We start from the raw sequence: 19,480 nt of genomic DNA, 5'->3' as shown, positions 1-19,480 counted from the left end.
AGGTTGTTCATTTTGAATAAGAAACCCTTTTTGCACCTATAGGGAAGACTGGTCACACAGGAACTCTTCCTTGTAGACCATGCAAGAGCACTTAAGGAACATTCCTACCATAGTGCAATATTAGGAGAGTATATGCCTTGAAGTTCAGACTGCCCAGATTTCTAATCTCAACTCTTTCTTTGTTTGTTTGGTTTTGGGTTTTAGGGGGTTTTTTAACTAGTTTTGTTAACTTGGACAAGTTCGTTAAGATGGCTGAGCCTTGGACTCTTCATTTAAGAAATTGGGACAATGATAGTCCCTGTATCATTGGGTCACTGGAATGCAAAGTAGATAACATATGTAAAGTTTGGGATCTATACTAGGAACTCAAATATTCATCACTATTAAAGAATAAAATGAAACCAAACTGATTGTTTTGGACTTTGCACCATCAAAGTATATTTGCTGCAAGGCATACTTATGGAGGGCAAGGGAGCAGATGAAGCCTACCTAGATCTACCAAATTATCACGTTATACCGAAAGATGATGACTGCCTCCCATTTTGATTAGCCTAAAAGTTGACTATCTTAAAGCACCCCTAACATTCAAGCTTGCTTTTCTTAAAAAAGAATAATATACATTCTTCAGCACACCCAACCTTTACCTTCCATTCATCCTTTCCTACCCAGAGACAGTTCCTAGATGCCACATAGTGCTAATCACAATGTGAGGATAAGTGAGACAAAGGGAGAACTTCTTTAATACAAAAGCAAAAGAGATTCGTTATGAATGTCCCCTTGCATGAGGGCAAGGTCTTTGAGAAAAGGGAAGAAGACGTTGTGGTGGGTTAGGATTTGCTTTGTTTCTCTTGGTTTCATGTTTTGTCACTATCTTTTAAGGTGAAAACCACAAAACATGAAATTAACCATATTAAACGGAACAATTCAGTGGCATGCAGCACATTCATAATGTTGTGAAATCGTAACTTCCATCTTGTCCCAAAATATTTGCAGCACCCCGAAAAGGAAAAAGAAACCCAGATCCATTAAGTCAGTTGCTTCCAGGAATGTTCGGAACAAGTCTCCCCAAGATATGCCACTTAAGCATGTGGATTATTTTGAACTGAAGACAATCAAGGACTAAGAGACTCAAGGAGAGCTTTTTACCACCTCCTTAACCATCTCTAAGAATTCAGAGGGGTGCCAGGTCCAGAAAGAGATAGCTACAAAGACTATGGGCTGGGTATGGTAAGCTGTGGGGAGCTGGCGGGGCCTTTGTGTTCAAATTCCTCTGTGTGCCCCGCTGTCTCTGGATGACATGACAAACATGTGTCTGTCAAACATTTACTCTTCCTATCTTCCAGCAAATTGTCTTCCTTCCCCTTGAAGCCCCAGATCCCAATCCGCTCCTTAGCTAAGGGTAGCATGTAAGCCCTAACTACCTGTCTTTGAATCTTTCATGTCTATGTGCAGTTCCCATACCTATAAAATTAAATTTTCTCCTGTTCATGTGTCTTATGTCAATTTAATTAATAGACCAACGGGAAAAAAAAAATCTAGTAGAGGGAAATTTTTTCAACTCCTACATTTCCTATTTTCCCCCTTCCCCCAAACCTGGCAATCACTAATCTGCATTCTGCCTCTATGGACATGCCTATTCTGGATATTTCATATAAATGGAATTGAAAGAGAGAGCATGCCATCTCAAAATATGCCTCGTTGGCATTAGGATTATCTTGAGCTGGTTATTTTTAAAGAAACAGCAGACACAGGAAAAGATCTGAAAGACAAGTAAGAGTTACTCTTTTATAAGAGACATTTACATTTATAAGGGAAATCTCCATTTGTAAGGGTGTCATCTCCCTTCTGTGTATGAGAAGAGGAGATAACTAAATCCCTAGACAATCTTATCAATGAAGAAAGCAAGGACTTAAATCTGCATAGCTACCTCACCCTTTTCCTGACTGCCAACCATCACGGGTTCCTCAACATTTTCTGTTTTTAGCTGGAGATCATGTTTAATACAATGGCTGGGTCATTTTGGTGAGTTACTTAGTTTTTCTGAGTTTCTCCCACTGATACAGGAGATATAAATGCCATTAACCTCTGTTTTTCTCCTGTTAATTTTTTATCTTTGGATTAGAGGAGTGGTCTCAACCAAGAACCTAGAAGGAGTGAGGAAAAATTATTTTTCCTCCCTCACAGAATCATATATTCAAGTTGACTACATTCTTAAAATAACCACAGAGGCAGTCAGAACTCACCCTTCCGTGTCTACACAGACTGCAGGACTATATTTGATGCCAATTTCACTGGAGCTTGGGTTCCTATAGTCCATTTACAGACATCATTATGGAATCATCTGTTTTCCAAGGAACATCAAGTTGAAAAGCAGACCAACACTCACGGTTCAACTCAAACAAATGGTGGAGCATCTTAACATTTACACTGGCCAATTTCCGTTTTGAGGGAACCAAATGGATTTTTCAATTCCTCCAGATGAGTGCTGGCTAATTAAAAAAGCAAATCGAGTTCAAGCAAATCTTTTTCTTTTATGTAAATTTAAAAATGTATCACCCATTGGAACTATATAATGCAACAGACTCTCAACCAGATGGAGAAACAGTCTCTGCCTAATGAAGAACCAGGAACCGACTTACCCAGACCATCCTCTGTTGATTTAAATCATGTACTATGGGACGCCTGGGTGGCTCAGCGGTTGAGCGTCTGCCTTTGGCCCAGCACGTTATCCTGGAGTCCCGGGATCAAGTCCCACATCACGCTTCCTGTGTCGAGCCTGCTTCTCCCTCTGCCCCTGTCTCTGCCTTTCTCTGTGTCTTTCACGAATAAATAAATAAAATATTTTTAAAAACAATAAAAATCATGTACTATGAGAAATATAGAATGCAGTTTTAAGGAATGCAATCCAAGCTATGCACACCCCCCAACTAAGCCACACCCAACCCGATTGTTTGCCAAGTGTCCAGAGAAGAAGGTTATTAGTATTCCTGAAAGTTCATCCACATCCTCTATTTCAGACTTCTCTAGTATAGGTTGCATTCAAATCACCTAAGGAACTTGCTAGTGAAATGGGTGCTTGGGTTCCATCACCCCGTCCCCTCAAAGTCTGGTCTCTAAGATTGAGTTTAGTCTAGGCACTTATATTTGCAGCAAGTGTCTCCAATGATTAGCTTGTCAGTGGAAATGAATGCATAAGCTCTGAAGGCATGCAGGGAAAGACAACAGGGAAAATTTGTATGACCTTTGATGGCAGTCCCACATACAAGATTCAACCAGCTCTTCCACAGGACTAATGTCCCTGTAGTTAACTGCTCTCCGCTTAGAATTATTCCAGAGTCTAAGTTACCAGAAACTCAAAAGGTGCTTAGAGCCAACCTTGAACCTGGGTCTCCTGAGTGTGGGCTCAACGAGACAAAGCTAATTTTGGAGGCGGTGCAAGTGGGCATTGATGGAGAGAGGACATGAGGAGGCTTTGCAGGCTCGGGGGCTCAAAGGTTCACCAGAGCAAGAGAAGGGTTTCATGGCAGGCAGCAGTGTTTCTATTCTGGGTTCATTCAAGGGACTCACTATGTGACCTTGGGCCTGTCACATTCCCTCAGCACTGCTGCCTCTCCATCTGTGAAATAAAGGCACCAGTGTCCGTCACACAGGCCCTCCTGGGGCGGGGAAGATTAATGAGACGAAGTTTGCAAAGTGTGTGGAACGGCAGGCGACAAAGGGCAGCAAGAAGCAAAGTAAATGGTGGCCGGCCCCACTCCTTCCCCCACCAACACACACACTTCTTTTGCCTTTGAAAAATTGCGTAAACTCACTCTAGTCCAAGAGAAGTCTCCGGACCAACAGCCGCAGCAGCATCAGGGAGCTCATCAGAAACACAGAATCTTAGGTCCTGCCCCAGATCTGCTGAATCAGTTGCTCAGGAGTGGAGCCTGGCCACCTGTGGTTTAACAGCCCTCCCAAGGACACTGATGCTGAAGTTTCCAGCAATGTCCAATGGCCATATAGCCATGAGAAACCCAGATAAAGTCCCCAACTTCCAAGGAGCTTACATTCCAGTGTCAGGTGGGGGATAGAAAATAAACAAATAAGAATTTTGGAGAGCGCTAAGTGCAGTAGAGAGCACAGACCAAAGAGATGGTAGCAGTATAGGTATAATGGGTAAGCTACGGACTCCAGAGTTATGTACCCTAGTTTCAAACTCTAGTTGGCCACTTACTAACCATTTCAGGGAATGACATCCTCCTGTTGACTCATTTTTCTCATCTGTAAAATGGGGATAAAGAAAGATCTCTCTTTAGAGTAGAGGTTGTCATACCTTAGCATTTATAAAAATCAACTAGATAGCTTGTTAAGACAGAGGTTGCTGGACCTCAACCTCAGAGTTCTGATCTAATGAGTCAGGGTAGTATCTAAATTGGCATCTCTGACGAACTCCCCAGTGATGCTAGTGCCACTTGTGTGCAGACCATAATAAAGTCACATTTCTCCAGAATAAACCTTCCAAAACGTCAATGTTCCTTCAAATCACTCAGAAACCTCATTAAATTGCAGGAGATGGGGCACTTGGCTGGCTCAGCAAGTGGAGCATACAACTCTTGATCTTGGGGTTGTGAGTGCAAACCCCATGTTGGGGATAGAGATTATTTTTTAAAGATTTATTTACTTATATATTCATGATAGACAGAGAGAGAGAGAGAGAGAGAGACAGGCAGAGGGAGAAGCAGGCTCCACGCAGGGAGCCTGATGCGGGACTCGATCCCGGGACTCCAGGATCGCACCCCAGGCCAAAGGCAGGCACCAAACCACTAAGCCACCCAGGGATCCCCCTAGAGATTATTAAAAAAAAAAAAAAATACAAGGGAATCCCTGGGTGGCTCAGAGGTTTGGTGCCTGCCTTTGGCCCAGGGCGTGATCCTGGGGACCTGGGATCAAGTCCCACATTGGGCTCCCTGAATGGAGCCTGCTTCTCCCTCTGCCTGTGTCTCTGCCTTGCTCTCTCTGTCTCTCATGAATGAATGGGTAAAATCTTTAAAAAATAAAATAAATTAAAAAATAAATAAATATAAAATAAAATAAAATGCAGGTGCTGGTTAAGTAGACCTGGAGAGAGGACTGTGATTCTGTGTTCCTAACTCTCTCAGGAGGCACAGATGGAGCTGGCTAGTCAACCATGTTTTGAGGAGTGAGGTTAATGTATCTGACACACAGTGGAGGATCAAATATAGTATCTCTTATAGTATTTTTATAGTTCTTATTCCTTATTTTATAAAGTGACAGTGATGGTACACAGGTAGCCAATGGTTAGGATTTTAAATATCCTTATCTGGTAAACTGTAAAATGATAATATTGTATTAAATCCCATAAAACAGGATATGTTGGTTTATGGAATCAAAAGCTTTTAAACCAAGGATGCAGAGTTTCCTCACAGGCCATAGTAGAGGTAGAGAATTCATAAAGTAGCTTGTTCCAGCCTGAAATTCAAAATCTTTGATAACATATTAACCAACTATAGGTACAGTTCTTCAAAGGACATGAAGGGAATTAACACTATTGAAAGATTTTGAGAAAATGTTACAATAGTTACATAAAACCCTACAGAATAAATTCTGATGACAAATATAGCATAGAGAGCACATGGTCCTAAATAATACAAAAAGGCTTTTGGGCAAAATTTTTCAGAAAGATTTCTTCTTTTTCATTTGTTTCATTTTGTTCTTCTTTCCTTTTCTCCTGTTTCTTTTTCTTTGGGGGCAGAATTTTTCTCCTTCCCCCATGGAACAATTAAGCAGACCAATGCCCCTTTCCAGGGACTCTCTTCCATCAGGTTATAAATAACTTCCGCACAATAACTAACAGCATATATAAAAGTAATAACAAGGTCATTTACCATGAGCGTGTCATATTCTGTTTCTATAGCAACATGGAGTCAAAGGCAAATGACATTCAATGATGCTTCCATTATACCCCCCATCGTCTTAAACCCTGAAAGGATCAACTCTGGGCAGGCCAGCCATCTTGCCCATTTTTAAATCCTTTCCCACTAGGGTGTGGGTGTCTGGGATCTGGGACCCAAGCTCCAAAAGTAGAAGGCAGGAACTGAAGACCAAACTCTGCTTGGTGGAGGGCACTGTCAGGAGACAATACCACTCTCTAACTATGAGCACACGTTTACATTCCTTATTGTGAAAAAACAGAGTCTAGGCAACAATCTCAAACACGGGCAGATTGTTAGTCTGCCCCTCTACCTCACTCAGTCCTGGACTGGCTCCACTATCTCGCCTATCTTTTTTTTTTTCTTTCTTTTCTAGTTTCAGAGGAGAAACTCAGAGAAGGATTAATCAGAGGTAATGTTTGGCTGGTTACCAAACTCCTTGCAAAGGCAGAGACTTTATCAGCTACAAGCTTGTTAGAGATGTCTGCCTTCCAAAATGAATGGCAGATGGAAGTGCTTCCACTTGCTTCCAATCCGGCCAGCACTCTTCCCCAGTGCCTAAGAACCTGAAGCACCCAGAAGGGAGAGGAAAAGGTGAAAAGATGATGTTGCACTGTCTAAAGAGCAAGGGTCCAACCCTCTCCATGGAAAAGGCAAGAACATAATCTGTGGGAAGAGTGAGGTGGCTGAGATTCATGACATCACTCTTAGAAATGGCAGGGATGTTCTAAACAACCCCTACTTCACTTGGAAATCATCTAGACTTCACTCATCTGTCTACTTACTTTTTAGAATCACTTTAATTTTTTTACTTTGAGAGGAATCCAATCTGCTCTAGTTTATTTAAACCTCATTAAACTTGATTTGTTACTAACCTCTCTAATGATGAGGATAATGACATCTGATATCAGATGGAAAGAAAGAAACAAAGAAAGAAGGAAAGGAGACAAGGCAAGAGAAGACAACACAAGACTCAACTATCACCATGTGCCCAAGGGTCTACTGGCTGTTCTGCTACAACACTATGGTTGATGGCATCATTATTTCCAATTTGAAGATGGGGAAACTGGGATGCAGTAAGACACAGGGCCCACCATTGTAAACTGCTAGAGCAGCGCCTGAAATGAAACCTAGAAGTAGCTTAACTCCAGAGCTCTTACTGTGACCTATCTGCTTCAAAAGTAGCTCTTTCTTTTATTTGTCTGAAAATAACTCCTTTCAAGCTTCAAATGGAATGCTTGCTATGGTTGGTATTCTAGTGAGCATGTTAGTTTCTCCCTTGGTGACTTTATAGTCTGATTAATTCTGCCTGTCTCTGTGAGTCCAAGTGGTTTATGTTTTACATACAAACTGGTCCCCCCTTTGCCTAAGTGTTTCCTTGTTACTGGCAAATACCATCTGGTGTTAAAAGAAATGAAATAGATGATAGACCTCTTCTCAAAAATCACAACCCAACACTCTCTCTTCCTATGGAATGGTGGTTGGTGACTCAGGGAATGATAAAGTGAAAACATGCTACTGAAGGGAAATGTCAGGTCTTTCTGATCCATTGCAAACACATTCAGGGATGATTTGACCCTCTGACAAAGTTAGATATATCATCAGGACAAAGCTTAGGTCAAAACTAAAGATCCACTCACTGTAGATTTCCCATGCACATTTTAGGCCTGTTCAAAGGCAGTGCTGGGGTGAGTAATCTGGAGGATGACCGATTTAAAAATCAAATTTAAAACCCTCTACAGAACATAAATTATCTAAAAGGGGGAAGGGGACATGATATCATCTTTTGGAAAAGCAAGCAGGGCCAGGCAGAGGAAAGAAACAACTTCTCCAAGAACTCACAGAATTCAGAGTACCCCATAACCTTTATTTTTATTTATGATCAGCATTCCATCAAATTTCAACCACACAATACACGCATACCTTTTCTTTGCTTAAAAAAAAATACATAGATAAGATTAAAGTTTCCTTTTATGGCTACTCATAATACCCTGCCCCTCAAAACCTGGGAGAAAAAACAGTTTGTTGAGTATCCTTCCAGACCGTTACTCCACACATGGGCACATATTATGCTTTTCAACAGATTATTTTCTGCTTTTTACTGAAGAGAAATATGTTGTTCATTTTAATTGGTTTATACTAAAATCCTAAACCATAAGGAGTTAAACTTATCTGCTCACCTCATGAAGATGTCAATGATGGCATCTTTTCAGGGATGAGCAATAAGTTTCCTTACAAACTGAAGAAACCAAAAGGCAATTTGCATTAGGATGTAGTAATGTGATGTTGAGCATGATGCACTGGAAACAGTCCATTTCTGAGAGTTACATCTTAGATTTGTTAGACATTCTCCCTCTTTAGGCTGGCTATGCAGCAGACTAAATGAAACAAGAAAGGAATAGAGCAAGATTAAGAAGCTACCTCCAGCTCTTCATTCTACATTGGCACTTACTACATGCATGACCTCAAACACCTGACTTGCCTGCTCTGTTACCAGTTTCGCCATCTTCAAAATGGGAATATTTCTAATACCTACTTTAGAGAGCTCTTGTGCTTATTAATTACTTTAATGCATATAAAGCATCTGGAGAGTGCCTGGCATATGGTGATACTCAATAAATATTAGCTGCTATTATTATCATCATAAGTATGTATCCTCTCCTTAATGCTAAACCTACACACCACTTTGGACTCCAAACTGAAGAAGGAATCAGAAAGAAGAAAAAGGAAATCAGGAAGGATTGCTAAGTGCTCTGAAACATGTCTTGAAGGAGAATGGATGGATGGATAGGGATGGATGGGGATGGATGGAGATGGATGGATGGATGGATGGATGGATGGATGGATAGGTAAGTGGATGAATGGATAGCTGATGAATAGACAGGTAGATAAAAAAGTGGATGAATGAATAGATAGGAACCAGAAGCAAAAGCAAAACCATGACCTATCAAAATACTAAAGCAGCATTTATTCAATAAATATTTATTGAATACCTACCATGTACTCAGTTGAAGAAATGATAAAGTGGCAATAAAATATAGACCCCCTTACCCTTCAAAGGAGAAGACAATCTTATAAAGACATCAATTACACTGATGATCTCTATAAAGGAAAATCAAAGAGTGTGATGAGAGATTAGGATAGACTTCACTTAAATGGTGAGGATAAAGCAGAGAAGTTGCTTTTGAACACCTAAGGGATCCTAAGGACCAATAAGGAAGGAGACTAAGCAAAAACCCTTCCAGGCTAAGAAAACAAAGTGCAGAGACCTAGGAGGGAGAGACATTTGTTTGACACCTTGTGGGACATGGTGACAGTGTGGCAGAGTCTGGCTGGATCATGATGGAGCCAGGTAGAGTTTAATTTTTATTCTCAAAGCAGAAGCAGATAGTGAACAACCACACACCCCTTCCTTCCCCCTCTGCTTCCACTCCTCTCTTCAACACAGAACCTCATTTGTAGAGCTTCACAGACCTCACAATGAGAAAACAGAGAAAAAAGACTGAGTCATTCAGCCATTTGTTTATGGAATTATGGGGCCCTAGAGCTAATTTAACATGTTAGGTTATCAAAAGAACAGTAAGCCCTGCCTTCAGGGGTGTGTTCAGAATCTGAAACATAAAGGTCAATATGGTAACTTAATGCTTCAGACTTCTGAAACAAAACGCATTGATTTATGAAGTCATCAGAATGCTAGATTCTCTACTGCCTTTAATCATTAATTTTTTTCCAAGGTTTACCTTTTATCAAGTGCTGACTTTGAAGCCAAAGACCTAGGGGTTCAAATATCTCTTTTGACCCTCAGTAGCTTTATGACTTTAACCTATGAGGCTGTTTCTTCATTCAGAAGTAAAGATGACAATGTATGATCTGCAGGAGAATGGCCTCCTAAAGATGACCATGTCCTAATCCCCAAAATCTGTAAATATGTTACCTTACCAGTGAAATGGAGAATTAAGGTAGTAGATGGAATTAAGTTTATTAATCAGTTGGCCTTAAAATACAGAATGTGTCCTGAACTGGAGTACCCAGGTGGACCCCATGTAGCCTCGAGAGTCCCTAAATGTGAAAGAGATTAGGCAAAACTGTGTCAGAGAGATGTGATGTGAGAAGGACTCCACCAGTCACCACTGGCTTTGAAGGAGCCATAGCTCTAGGAACACAAGCAGCCTCTGGGATCTAAAAAAGGTATGGAAAAATAAAATAAAAATAAATAAAAATAAAAAATAAAAAAGGTATGGAAATGAAACCTATGCAAAGCCTCCAGAAGGAATGCAGCCCTCCCTGCCCCTTGGTTTTAGCCCTAGTAAAACCCATTTTGGACTTAAGACTTTCAGAACTGTTATATAATAAATTTATATTCTTTTAAGCCACCAAGGTGGTAATCAGTTATAGCAGCAACAGGAAATTAATTAATTCATGATCTATGCCTCTGTAAATTCTTAAGAGGATTAAACGAGCTGATTTACGAAAGTAGATGGTGCCACAGGAAGGAGTCAACATGGTTGTTTCTTGGTTTCTGTAAACTGCCAAATTTGATGTTGGCAAGGTTTTCACATACCTTTCCAGTGATTTACCTCTACATCCACATCCCCAAGGGCCTCATCCCCCAAGAACATACACCAACTGAGTCCTCAGATGATTGGTGATTAAATCATTAGCTGATGAGGCTAGACTCTTATAAGAATATTGGCATTCAATAGCTAAATACACTGAGTCACTCTGCTTAAAATCTCTGTGGCTGTTTAAAATCTCCAACACATTTCATTCTGGGATTTATAGTGCCTTCCAGCATCCACATTCTCCCAATATCTACCCCCACAGTTCTGTTTCCCATAGACCCTCCAGCTAGGTGCTGGTTATCTCAATGACTGCATTTCTTAAATGTAGCCAAAATCTCTCATGCCTCTGGGCCTTTGGATGTGCTCTTCCCTCTGCCCAGAACAGATGCCTCCCCACACATTTGTTCATCAATCCAACTCTTACTCATTCTTTCAGGCTCAACTCAATCATTGCAAGGAGCTTACTCAAATCAATCAGGATCCACCTCCTTTGTTCTCCAACAGCAGAGAATCCATGCCTCAATTTTAGCAATTCTCACACCATACTACAACTCATCACCTGGTGGTCTCTTCCCATTATTAATCCTTAATATCAAAGTCTTTTTTAGAATCATGGAGCCTTTTGAAGATCCAAAGAATGAGATCCCATCTTCAGGAAACTATACACACACAGATTTTATATAATATATAGAGTTTACAATAATCTCAGAGTGTTCATGGATCCCTCCAAAAAGACTTGAACCTAAGTATAGAAAATTCATTAAAATATGAGTGCTCTGAGGGAAAAAAATTCAATCTAGCCTACCTTTTTGTCCCCAGTATGTAACACATGGCCAGGCAAAGAGTTGGTACTCAATAAATATTGGATGGGTGGATGGATAGATCAACGTATGGATGGTTGGATGGTGGATAGGAATGTGAACGATGAATTTGTATATTTATATATCACTAGAAAGACTCATCTGGAGAATTTCTCATAATAATAGACAAATGAAGATTACAAAACCGCATCAGAGAACAAGATTAATCACACTTCTCTGGCTAATCACATTGGTGTGACAAAAAGGCATCTGTGAAAAATACTCTCATTGACAACATGTTCCATATTGTTCAGTAGTTTCAGAAACATTCCTAAGAAAAACAGATAGGATCCATCTGACTCAACGAGGCTGAAAACGAAAACAAAAACAAAACGATTAGCTAGAAGATATATTTTCTGGTAGAATAAATCAATGGATTGGGCTCGACCAACCCTACTACAGATGATGAAGTTGAACTAATAAGACTGTGCACCCCTCCTCTCTGAAATTCTCCTAGAAAAAGGACTGTTGTAGCTGGTCCAGGAATTGTGAAAATATGCTTGGGTTAGAGCAATAGTTCAGTGCACATACTCTTTTTATATGACAAACAACCTAAATATCCAACAGAGGGGTTTAGTTGATTATTCTACATTAATACAGTGGAACACTCTGTAGGTACTTAAAATATTACACTTTAGAAGGACATTTAATGGGATGAAATGTTCATGCTATCTTAAGTAAAGACAAAGCAGCTTACAGCAATCTCAAACATTCAAATATGTATGTACATACAGAGAAAAAAGCCTAGGAAATGTTAGCAATGGTTATCTGTGGATATTGAAACAGTTGATTTTGAACTTCTTCTATCAGAGCCATATTTACCTACCCATATATTCATACATATAATATTTACATTATGTATATGTAAATGTGACTATTAAATCGGAACTTTTAAATTAAAAGCCTGTCGGTGTTTGTACATCCATACATATAAAAAATACAGATGAGTAGATCAAGTTTTAATTCCTAAGGAAAAGCCTTTTCGCTGGACCTAAATTTCCTGAAAAATGTGCCACTTTTCACCTGGCAGCAGTTCCAAAGTCATAACACCTAGGGAGAGTCGATCTATCCTCATAAATCTAAACTTTCATCTCATAATCTAAATTTGGTGACAGAAATTGGATTTCTGTCAAATTTGCCTCTCTTCCTGTTGGGGAATTTTGGACATCTACACCTTTTTCCACACTCAGTCACTGTGTATCTGCCTGTGCTAAAAAAGCTCCTCTTGCACGGTTTGTTGCTATAGCTTTGTGACTCAGTTCCCGGTCTGGGTCTTCCTGGCTATTAGACCTAGTCTTTCCATGAACATCAGAAAGACTTTAATAAGGGAAGGCACTAAGCCAGAATGAATGATGATCCATTGTCTCTTTTGTGTTACATTCAACTAAATGGTGCTTTAGAGAAGAGGACTCGGATCGAGCATTATTCAGCTTAACTTAATAAATACCTGCTGAATATCTCTTTTGTGAAAGGTGATGGGATGGATTTAGACATGTATTTAGGTCCAACACTAAAGATGAGCTCTTCGAAACTCCACCTTTTACTGGGAAAGAGTAAGTGATCTCCCTGAAAGTACACAGATAAAATGAAAATGAAACCCTACCCCAAGTATCTTTACACTCAGCCAAGTGAGTAGGGCTCTCTCCCATGTCAGGTACTAAAGATTCTACATTCACTCTTGGTTTATGTGTCAGAAGAAATCCAAAGAACACTAAGTGTTCAGTGACCTGGGATGCCATTGTTGCAAACACTATCAGATGGTAGAGGATAAAGGAGCTCACCACTGATTCCTCTGCAGAGTACCCTCAGAGTTGATCAAACACTCAAGAGAGTAAGTCTGGGTAGCAGAACACTCATACAAAAAAATTTGAAGCATAAGATATAAAAGGCTGGGTGAGGAATAAATAAAAGACACTTGGAAGACCTGTAGCACGGCAAATGTCATAAATCGGTTCACTTCTAACCATTCGATTTCAAAATCCAAATCCAATAAGTGTGTGTGTTTATTTTAGGTAAGAATCAGTGCTTCTATCTTATAAAAAATGAGATGAATATAAAAAATGAGATGAAAGTTCAGAGAATGTCTTGGTCAAGGCTACATGTCTTGGAAAAGGCAGAATTTAAGATCTGTGGTATACAACACCTCCTCACATACATACACACTCACCCCACTGCTTTTGCTGCCTGTCTTCAGGTAGTCAGCCGGAATGAACCAAGCATGCCTTAAAATCCAGTTAGAGTCTGAAAGATAGATTTCTTTTTTTTTTTTAAGATTTTATTTACTTATTCATGAGAGACACACAGAGAGAGGCAGAGACACAGGCAGAGGAAGAGGAAGAGGTGGGCTCCCTGTGGGGAGCCTGATGTGGGACTCCATCCCAGGACCCGGGGATCACCCCCTGAGCCAAAGGCAGACACTCAACCACTGAGCCACCCAGGTGCCCCTGAAAGTTAGATTTCTGACCAAGAGAATCATAGGAACTAAATGGGCAAGTCTCCCAAAAGAAGAGGTTCTAGATCTGATGATGATGGGGGAAGAATATGGGCAATGAGTGGCCATAAGCTCCATGAAGGAAACATTCACTATCCTCATGCAGCCCCTAGCATTGCAGCAAAAACTATACTTGGATGAGTGTGTGAATGAAACAAGCAAGCTGGGGAAAAGAAGTGAATTCTGACAAGTTGGGGAAAAGGAAACCACTTCCGCAAATGAATTCTGATCACTATCGAGCTTTTTTTTTTTTTTCCTCACAAGAAGCATAGCACAGAGATACCATCTCAGAGTAGTTATCTGACCATTAGCCACTTCAAGTCAAATAAATAGTTCAAGGTCAAAATGAATGAGTCACTCAGAGTCTTAGACCCTCCCCTCTGTGGAATCCCCAGGAGTATGATGCTTCCCCAAGTAGAGGTAGGCTCTCTATGACAGCCTGAAATGTTTGACCTTAGCTCCTAACCAAGAAATAATCCAGACAAACAATCCTGGAAATAGAGTGAGAGCAAACTTATTTTCCCACTGTGTCACTAATTTTCTTAGAAAGGGTCCTTGTGCTTTGAAGGCTAAAAGACTGCAATGATAATAGGAAGGGTTCCTGAACACTGTAAATTTTGAAGCACTGTGTAAAGATTCTGAAATATTATCTCAATCATCCTCAGAACCCCCTCAAGAGGGAGATGTTATCATTAGCCCCATTTACAGATGGAAAAACTTAGGCCCAGAGGATTAATTAACTTGTCCAAGGTTGGAAGGTATCATGTGGCAAAACTGGGACATCTTAACCATTATACTTTACTGAACTTCTGCTCATTTTCTCAAATTTGACATATCTTTGAACAATGAAGTCAAAAGAAAAATGGCCCACACTCTTTCAGGAGAACCCCCCCCTTTTTTTTTTAAGATTTTATTTATTTATTCATGAGAGACAGAGAAAGAGAGGCAGAGACACAGGCAAAGGGAGAAGCAGGCTCCATGCAGGGAGCCTGATGTGGGACTTGATCCCGGACTCCAGGATCATGCTCTGGGCCAAAGGCAGGTGCCAAACCACTGAGCCCACCCAGGAATCCCCCGGAGATTTCCTCTTGATGGAGGATGAACAGTTCATCCTCCAAATAAATTCACAGGTTTCTGCTGAGTCAATTCTTCTGCTTAAACATTGCCAGTATCCCACTGGGGTGAGCGAGGAATGGTGGGTGGGTAGGTGGGTACAGAGGGGTTACTTAGAGACCAAAGGGGGAAGAATGCAAGAAGAAAAGTTAAATTCAAATAGCCTCCCTAGGAGCCAGTGAGTGACCCTCTGACTCTTCACAAAAGTCTGTGGCTACAACTGATATGGTACATTCCACATTACCATAAAACTATTTTCCTGTGTGTCTGTCTCCCCTCTTGAGAACGGTGATTGAATAAACACAGTCACCAGCAACACTGGGTAACCTGCAAAGTGGGACTGCTATATGCCAGGCTCTGAGCTAAGCAGCTCACAACCATCCATGGGCCTTGGGCTATTGGGCCAACGTGCATGATCTTAATTAAGTCTTGGTGGATCCAGCTATGTGGGGTAGACCTTGCTTGTTGCCAACCAAGCAGCCACCCCCCAGGGCATTCTTTGTTCCTGGCTCATATCCTGTTCTGCTTGAATCATCACCCTCTGTGTACTCAGAGAAGATAGTCCTGTCCCAGAGAATCACTTCTGATTACGGGAAGCACACATCATTCCATTCCATCCCTATTTGTCAGTGATCAGTTGAGGCACAAGCGTGTGATGCAAACCTGACCAATGGCACTAAGAGGACATTTGCTGAGTGCTTCTGGGAAAGGTTTTCCCCTTGATTTGATCGTGAGGAGAAAAGTGTCTTGGGATACAATTGTATGAGGACACGATGCCTGGAACTGTGGAAGCCATCTTGCACAGCGAGGGGATGAATCCAAGGGACTGAAGGATGCGGATGGGGAGATAAAAAGATGTAAATCACCTGGGATTCTTGGTGAAATCACTGTGCTGCTAAATTAAGCAACTGGGAAGCCATTTATCTTCAGGAATCATTATGTGAGATAATAGCTCCTATATAAGAGAAGCCTTTTAGTGGATGTTCTGCTGTTTGCAGCACAAAGAAAAACAAAAACAACAAAACTCCCAGCAGATATTATACTTAGCTTTGTTTTTGTTTTTGTTTTTTTTTAAAAAGATTTTATTTATTTATTTCTGATAATACACAGAGAGGAGAGAGAGAAGCAGAGACACAGGCAGAGGGAGAAGCAAGTGCCATGCAAGGAACCTGACGTGGGACTCGATCCCGGGTCTCCAGGATCAGGCCCTGGGCGGAAGGCGGCGCTAAACCGCTTGAGCCACCCGGGCTGCCCCTATACTTAACTTTGTACATACTATTTAATCTTTTTGCAATTTCTACTTTCTTTGAGGGGTGGGTAGAAGGAGAGGGAGAGAGAAAACTTTTTTTTTTCTTTTTTAAAGATTTCATTTATTTTTACTTGAGTGAGAGAGAGAGTATGAGCTGGGGGCAGGGGAGGAAGAGGAGGGCAGAGGGAGAGGCAGAAGCAGACTCCCCACTGAGCAAGGGGCCCAAAGTGGGGCTTGATTCCAGGACCCTGAGATCATAAGCTGAGCCAAAGGCGGAGGCTCAAGTGACTGGTCCACCCAGGCACCTTGAGAGAGAACTTTAAGTAGGCTCCATCTCACAACCCTGAGATTACGACCTGAGCTGAAATCAAGGGTTAGATGCTTAACCAACTGGGCCACCCAGGTGCCCCAGTTCATAGGAATGTTGTAGAGGATTAAAAAGGTAATGGAAGACCAGTGTTTAAAAATGCACGGACAGGGATCCCTGGGTGGCGCAGCAGTTTAGCGCCTGCCTTTGGCCCAGGGCGCGATCCTGGAGACCCGGGATCGAATCCCACATCGGGCTCCCGGTGCATGGAGCCTGCTTCTCCCTCAGCCTGTGTCTCTCTCTGCCTCTTTCTCTCTCTCTCTCTCTCTCTCTCTCTCTCTCTCTCTGTGTGTGTGACTATCATAAATAAATAAAAATAAAATTAAATTAAAAAATTTAAAAATGCACGGACATTAGTGAGTGAATGACAGATGATAAATACTGTATTGATCTCATTGCTTCTTACATAACCTCAGAATCAGGAGCTCCTGTAATTCCCATTACACAGATTCAGAGATTATGGCTCAAAGGGTTTAAGCAACAATTTATTCAAGTCATAGAGATGGCAAGAGTTAAACCTCACATGCAAATCCATGGTCTGACTCCAGAACTTACTCCAGCAACGAGTGGAAGGCCTGGGACAAGCAGGCACTCAGGGTGTTGGGTTAAACTTAACTCAGGGGCCCAAATGCACGGACCAGGACCCTAATGCAGCAAAGTGTAGCTGCAAGTAGCTGGAATGTGCCACCCGGAGAGAAAGCCTCACAGTTTCCCACTTCCTTCTTTTCCATTAACCCTGAGACGCCTTCTTCGTCACTTAGCTCAGCTTTCATTTAAAAGCCAGTTTCACAGATCAGCCAACTTCACATGAAACCAGGAACCCAACGTTCAAGCTCACAGGAAGCTCTTTGCAAAGGTTATTTTAAGAACTACCCTGAGTGGAAAACCAGCTGTTCTCATTCAAAAGCAACAGGGGGCAGCAGAGAGCAGCAAACAGCTCAGTCCCTAAAAACACTTTCAAAAAGGGGGAAGAACAAAAACAAAAAAAACAACCTTCATCCTCAGCCCAGAAGCAACCTGGCATAAAAATATCCCAGGTCAAACATACCTGACACAATGGCTAGGCAAATTCGCATTTCTAGTCTTTTGACAGGAAAAAAAAAATAGTAACAGAGACCCAAATTCCTGAATGCTTTACTGACCATGATAGCTTCTGCGGAACCAGCCCAGCCTGTCTTGGGAAACACTGCACGACCAGGAATAATCTTGGGATGAGCTGAAAGGGGGTAGGCGCTTTTAACCTGAACAAACTCACCTTGTTAAATTTTAATTTCATTTTGGATTTAAATCTGTCCTGGGAACAGCCGTCATCTCTCTGCTAAAGTGTATCTGAAAGATGCCCTAGGAGAAGTTCTTGGTCTATTTTTAAATACCCAGGGCAAAGGGACACTATGCTCTACATTCATTTAAAAATCCAGTTTCTTAGGTCACTCGACTTTACGGGATGCTGGGAAAGTAAATAAAATTCTCCTCTGAGTGGCTTCAAACGACAGCAAGTGCTCTCCTAATGGGCATTACTGGGATTGAGATTTGTCATTGTTGGTGCCTCCACATGGAGAAAATATCTTTGATTATCTCCTCCTCTACTTTTATATTAATAGACTAGTGTTAAAAAAGGGAAACAAACAACATTCTGACACAAGGGCACCAATAACATGTCGCCAGTCTATGGCGATGGCCAGGTGCCAAAATCCGTTTGGAACCAATGTTGCCCTATAACTCTGACCTTTGTTTCCAGCATTTCTATTGCTTTTCATATTTAATAAAGAGGGGAGTAAATCCTATATATATATATATTCTTGTGCATAAACTATTTTCTAACCCAATCTGGTCAGCTTTATTTGCTGTTTTATCTCAAAGAATGTTTTCTTTTTCCTTTAGAACATTTGTCTCCAGTTCAATTATGCATTCATTATGCATTTCTTTTGTCAGTGTTTCTCCTCTTTTCTAGACCTGCAGCTCCCTGGGGATCACACCTGCTTTGCTCACAGGAGCAAAAACATAGTCCAATGCTCGGCACATAATAGGAATTCTCCACAAATGCACCAAGTGTCCCCAGAGTTCTGGGGAGCCTTCACCTGCGGAGTATGTTAGGCAAGGGTTGGAACCCTGCAGCTAAGAACCACTCCAGGTTCTCCAATTCTTATGAAGCAGGAAATGATGGTGTTAGCTCCCTCACATATTAGGCAACCCCCACACAATCACAGTTACCCATTCTGTGGGACGATACAGGAGAAAGTAATGGAGCAGAGCCAAGAAAAGGCCAGTACCTTCTCTCCCTTTCTCACATCTTCCCTTCCAGCACTGACAAAGGTGGAAATATCCCATGTTGCCCCCTCTGCAAATCTCCCTATACATTAGAAAACATGCCTCTCCCTTTAATAGCATTATCAGACTTGAACTTGCTCTGAGAATTTAGGAGGACTGTTATATGGTGTTAAGCTTCAATCACACTTAGTTTAAGACTCCAGAACAGGATTTTAAAAGCCAATCCAAGTTATACGAACATTCTAAGTTAATTCTCAATGGGCTAGACACTCACTATTTTGTAGTGGAAGAAAGTCTTGAAATGTTACAATGAATATACAATTTTAAAAGGACTTTTATACCAGTTCATTAAATGTATAATAAAAGCACATATAACAAGTGCTATCTGTGAAAGGGTAAATTCATCAAGATCTGGGAATGATGGGCTGGATAACATCCTCATCACATTAACACGACCTACCACCATGCACAGGTTTTAGATGGTCCCTGACAGCCACAGGAACCTAGTACTTCTCAGAGAGCAGAAACTTGAAGACCTGGAAATGCTAGAATGATACAAGAGCAGCAAAAGATGGGATGCCTGGGTGGCTCAGCGGTTGAGCATCTGCCTTTAGCTCAGGGCATGATCCTGTGGTCC

This window comes from Nyctereutes procyonoides, unplaced genomic scaffold (assembly GCF_905146905.1).
Source record: "Nyctereutes procyonoides isolate TBG_1078 unplaced genomic scaffold, NYPRO_anot_genome, whole genome shotgun sequence".
NCBI classification, from domain to species: domain Eukaryota; kingdom Metazoa; phylum Chordata; class Mammalia; order Carnivora; family Canidae; genus Nyctereutes; species Nyctereutes procyonoides.
This window is presented reverse-complemented; position numbering follows the sequence as displayed.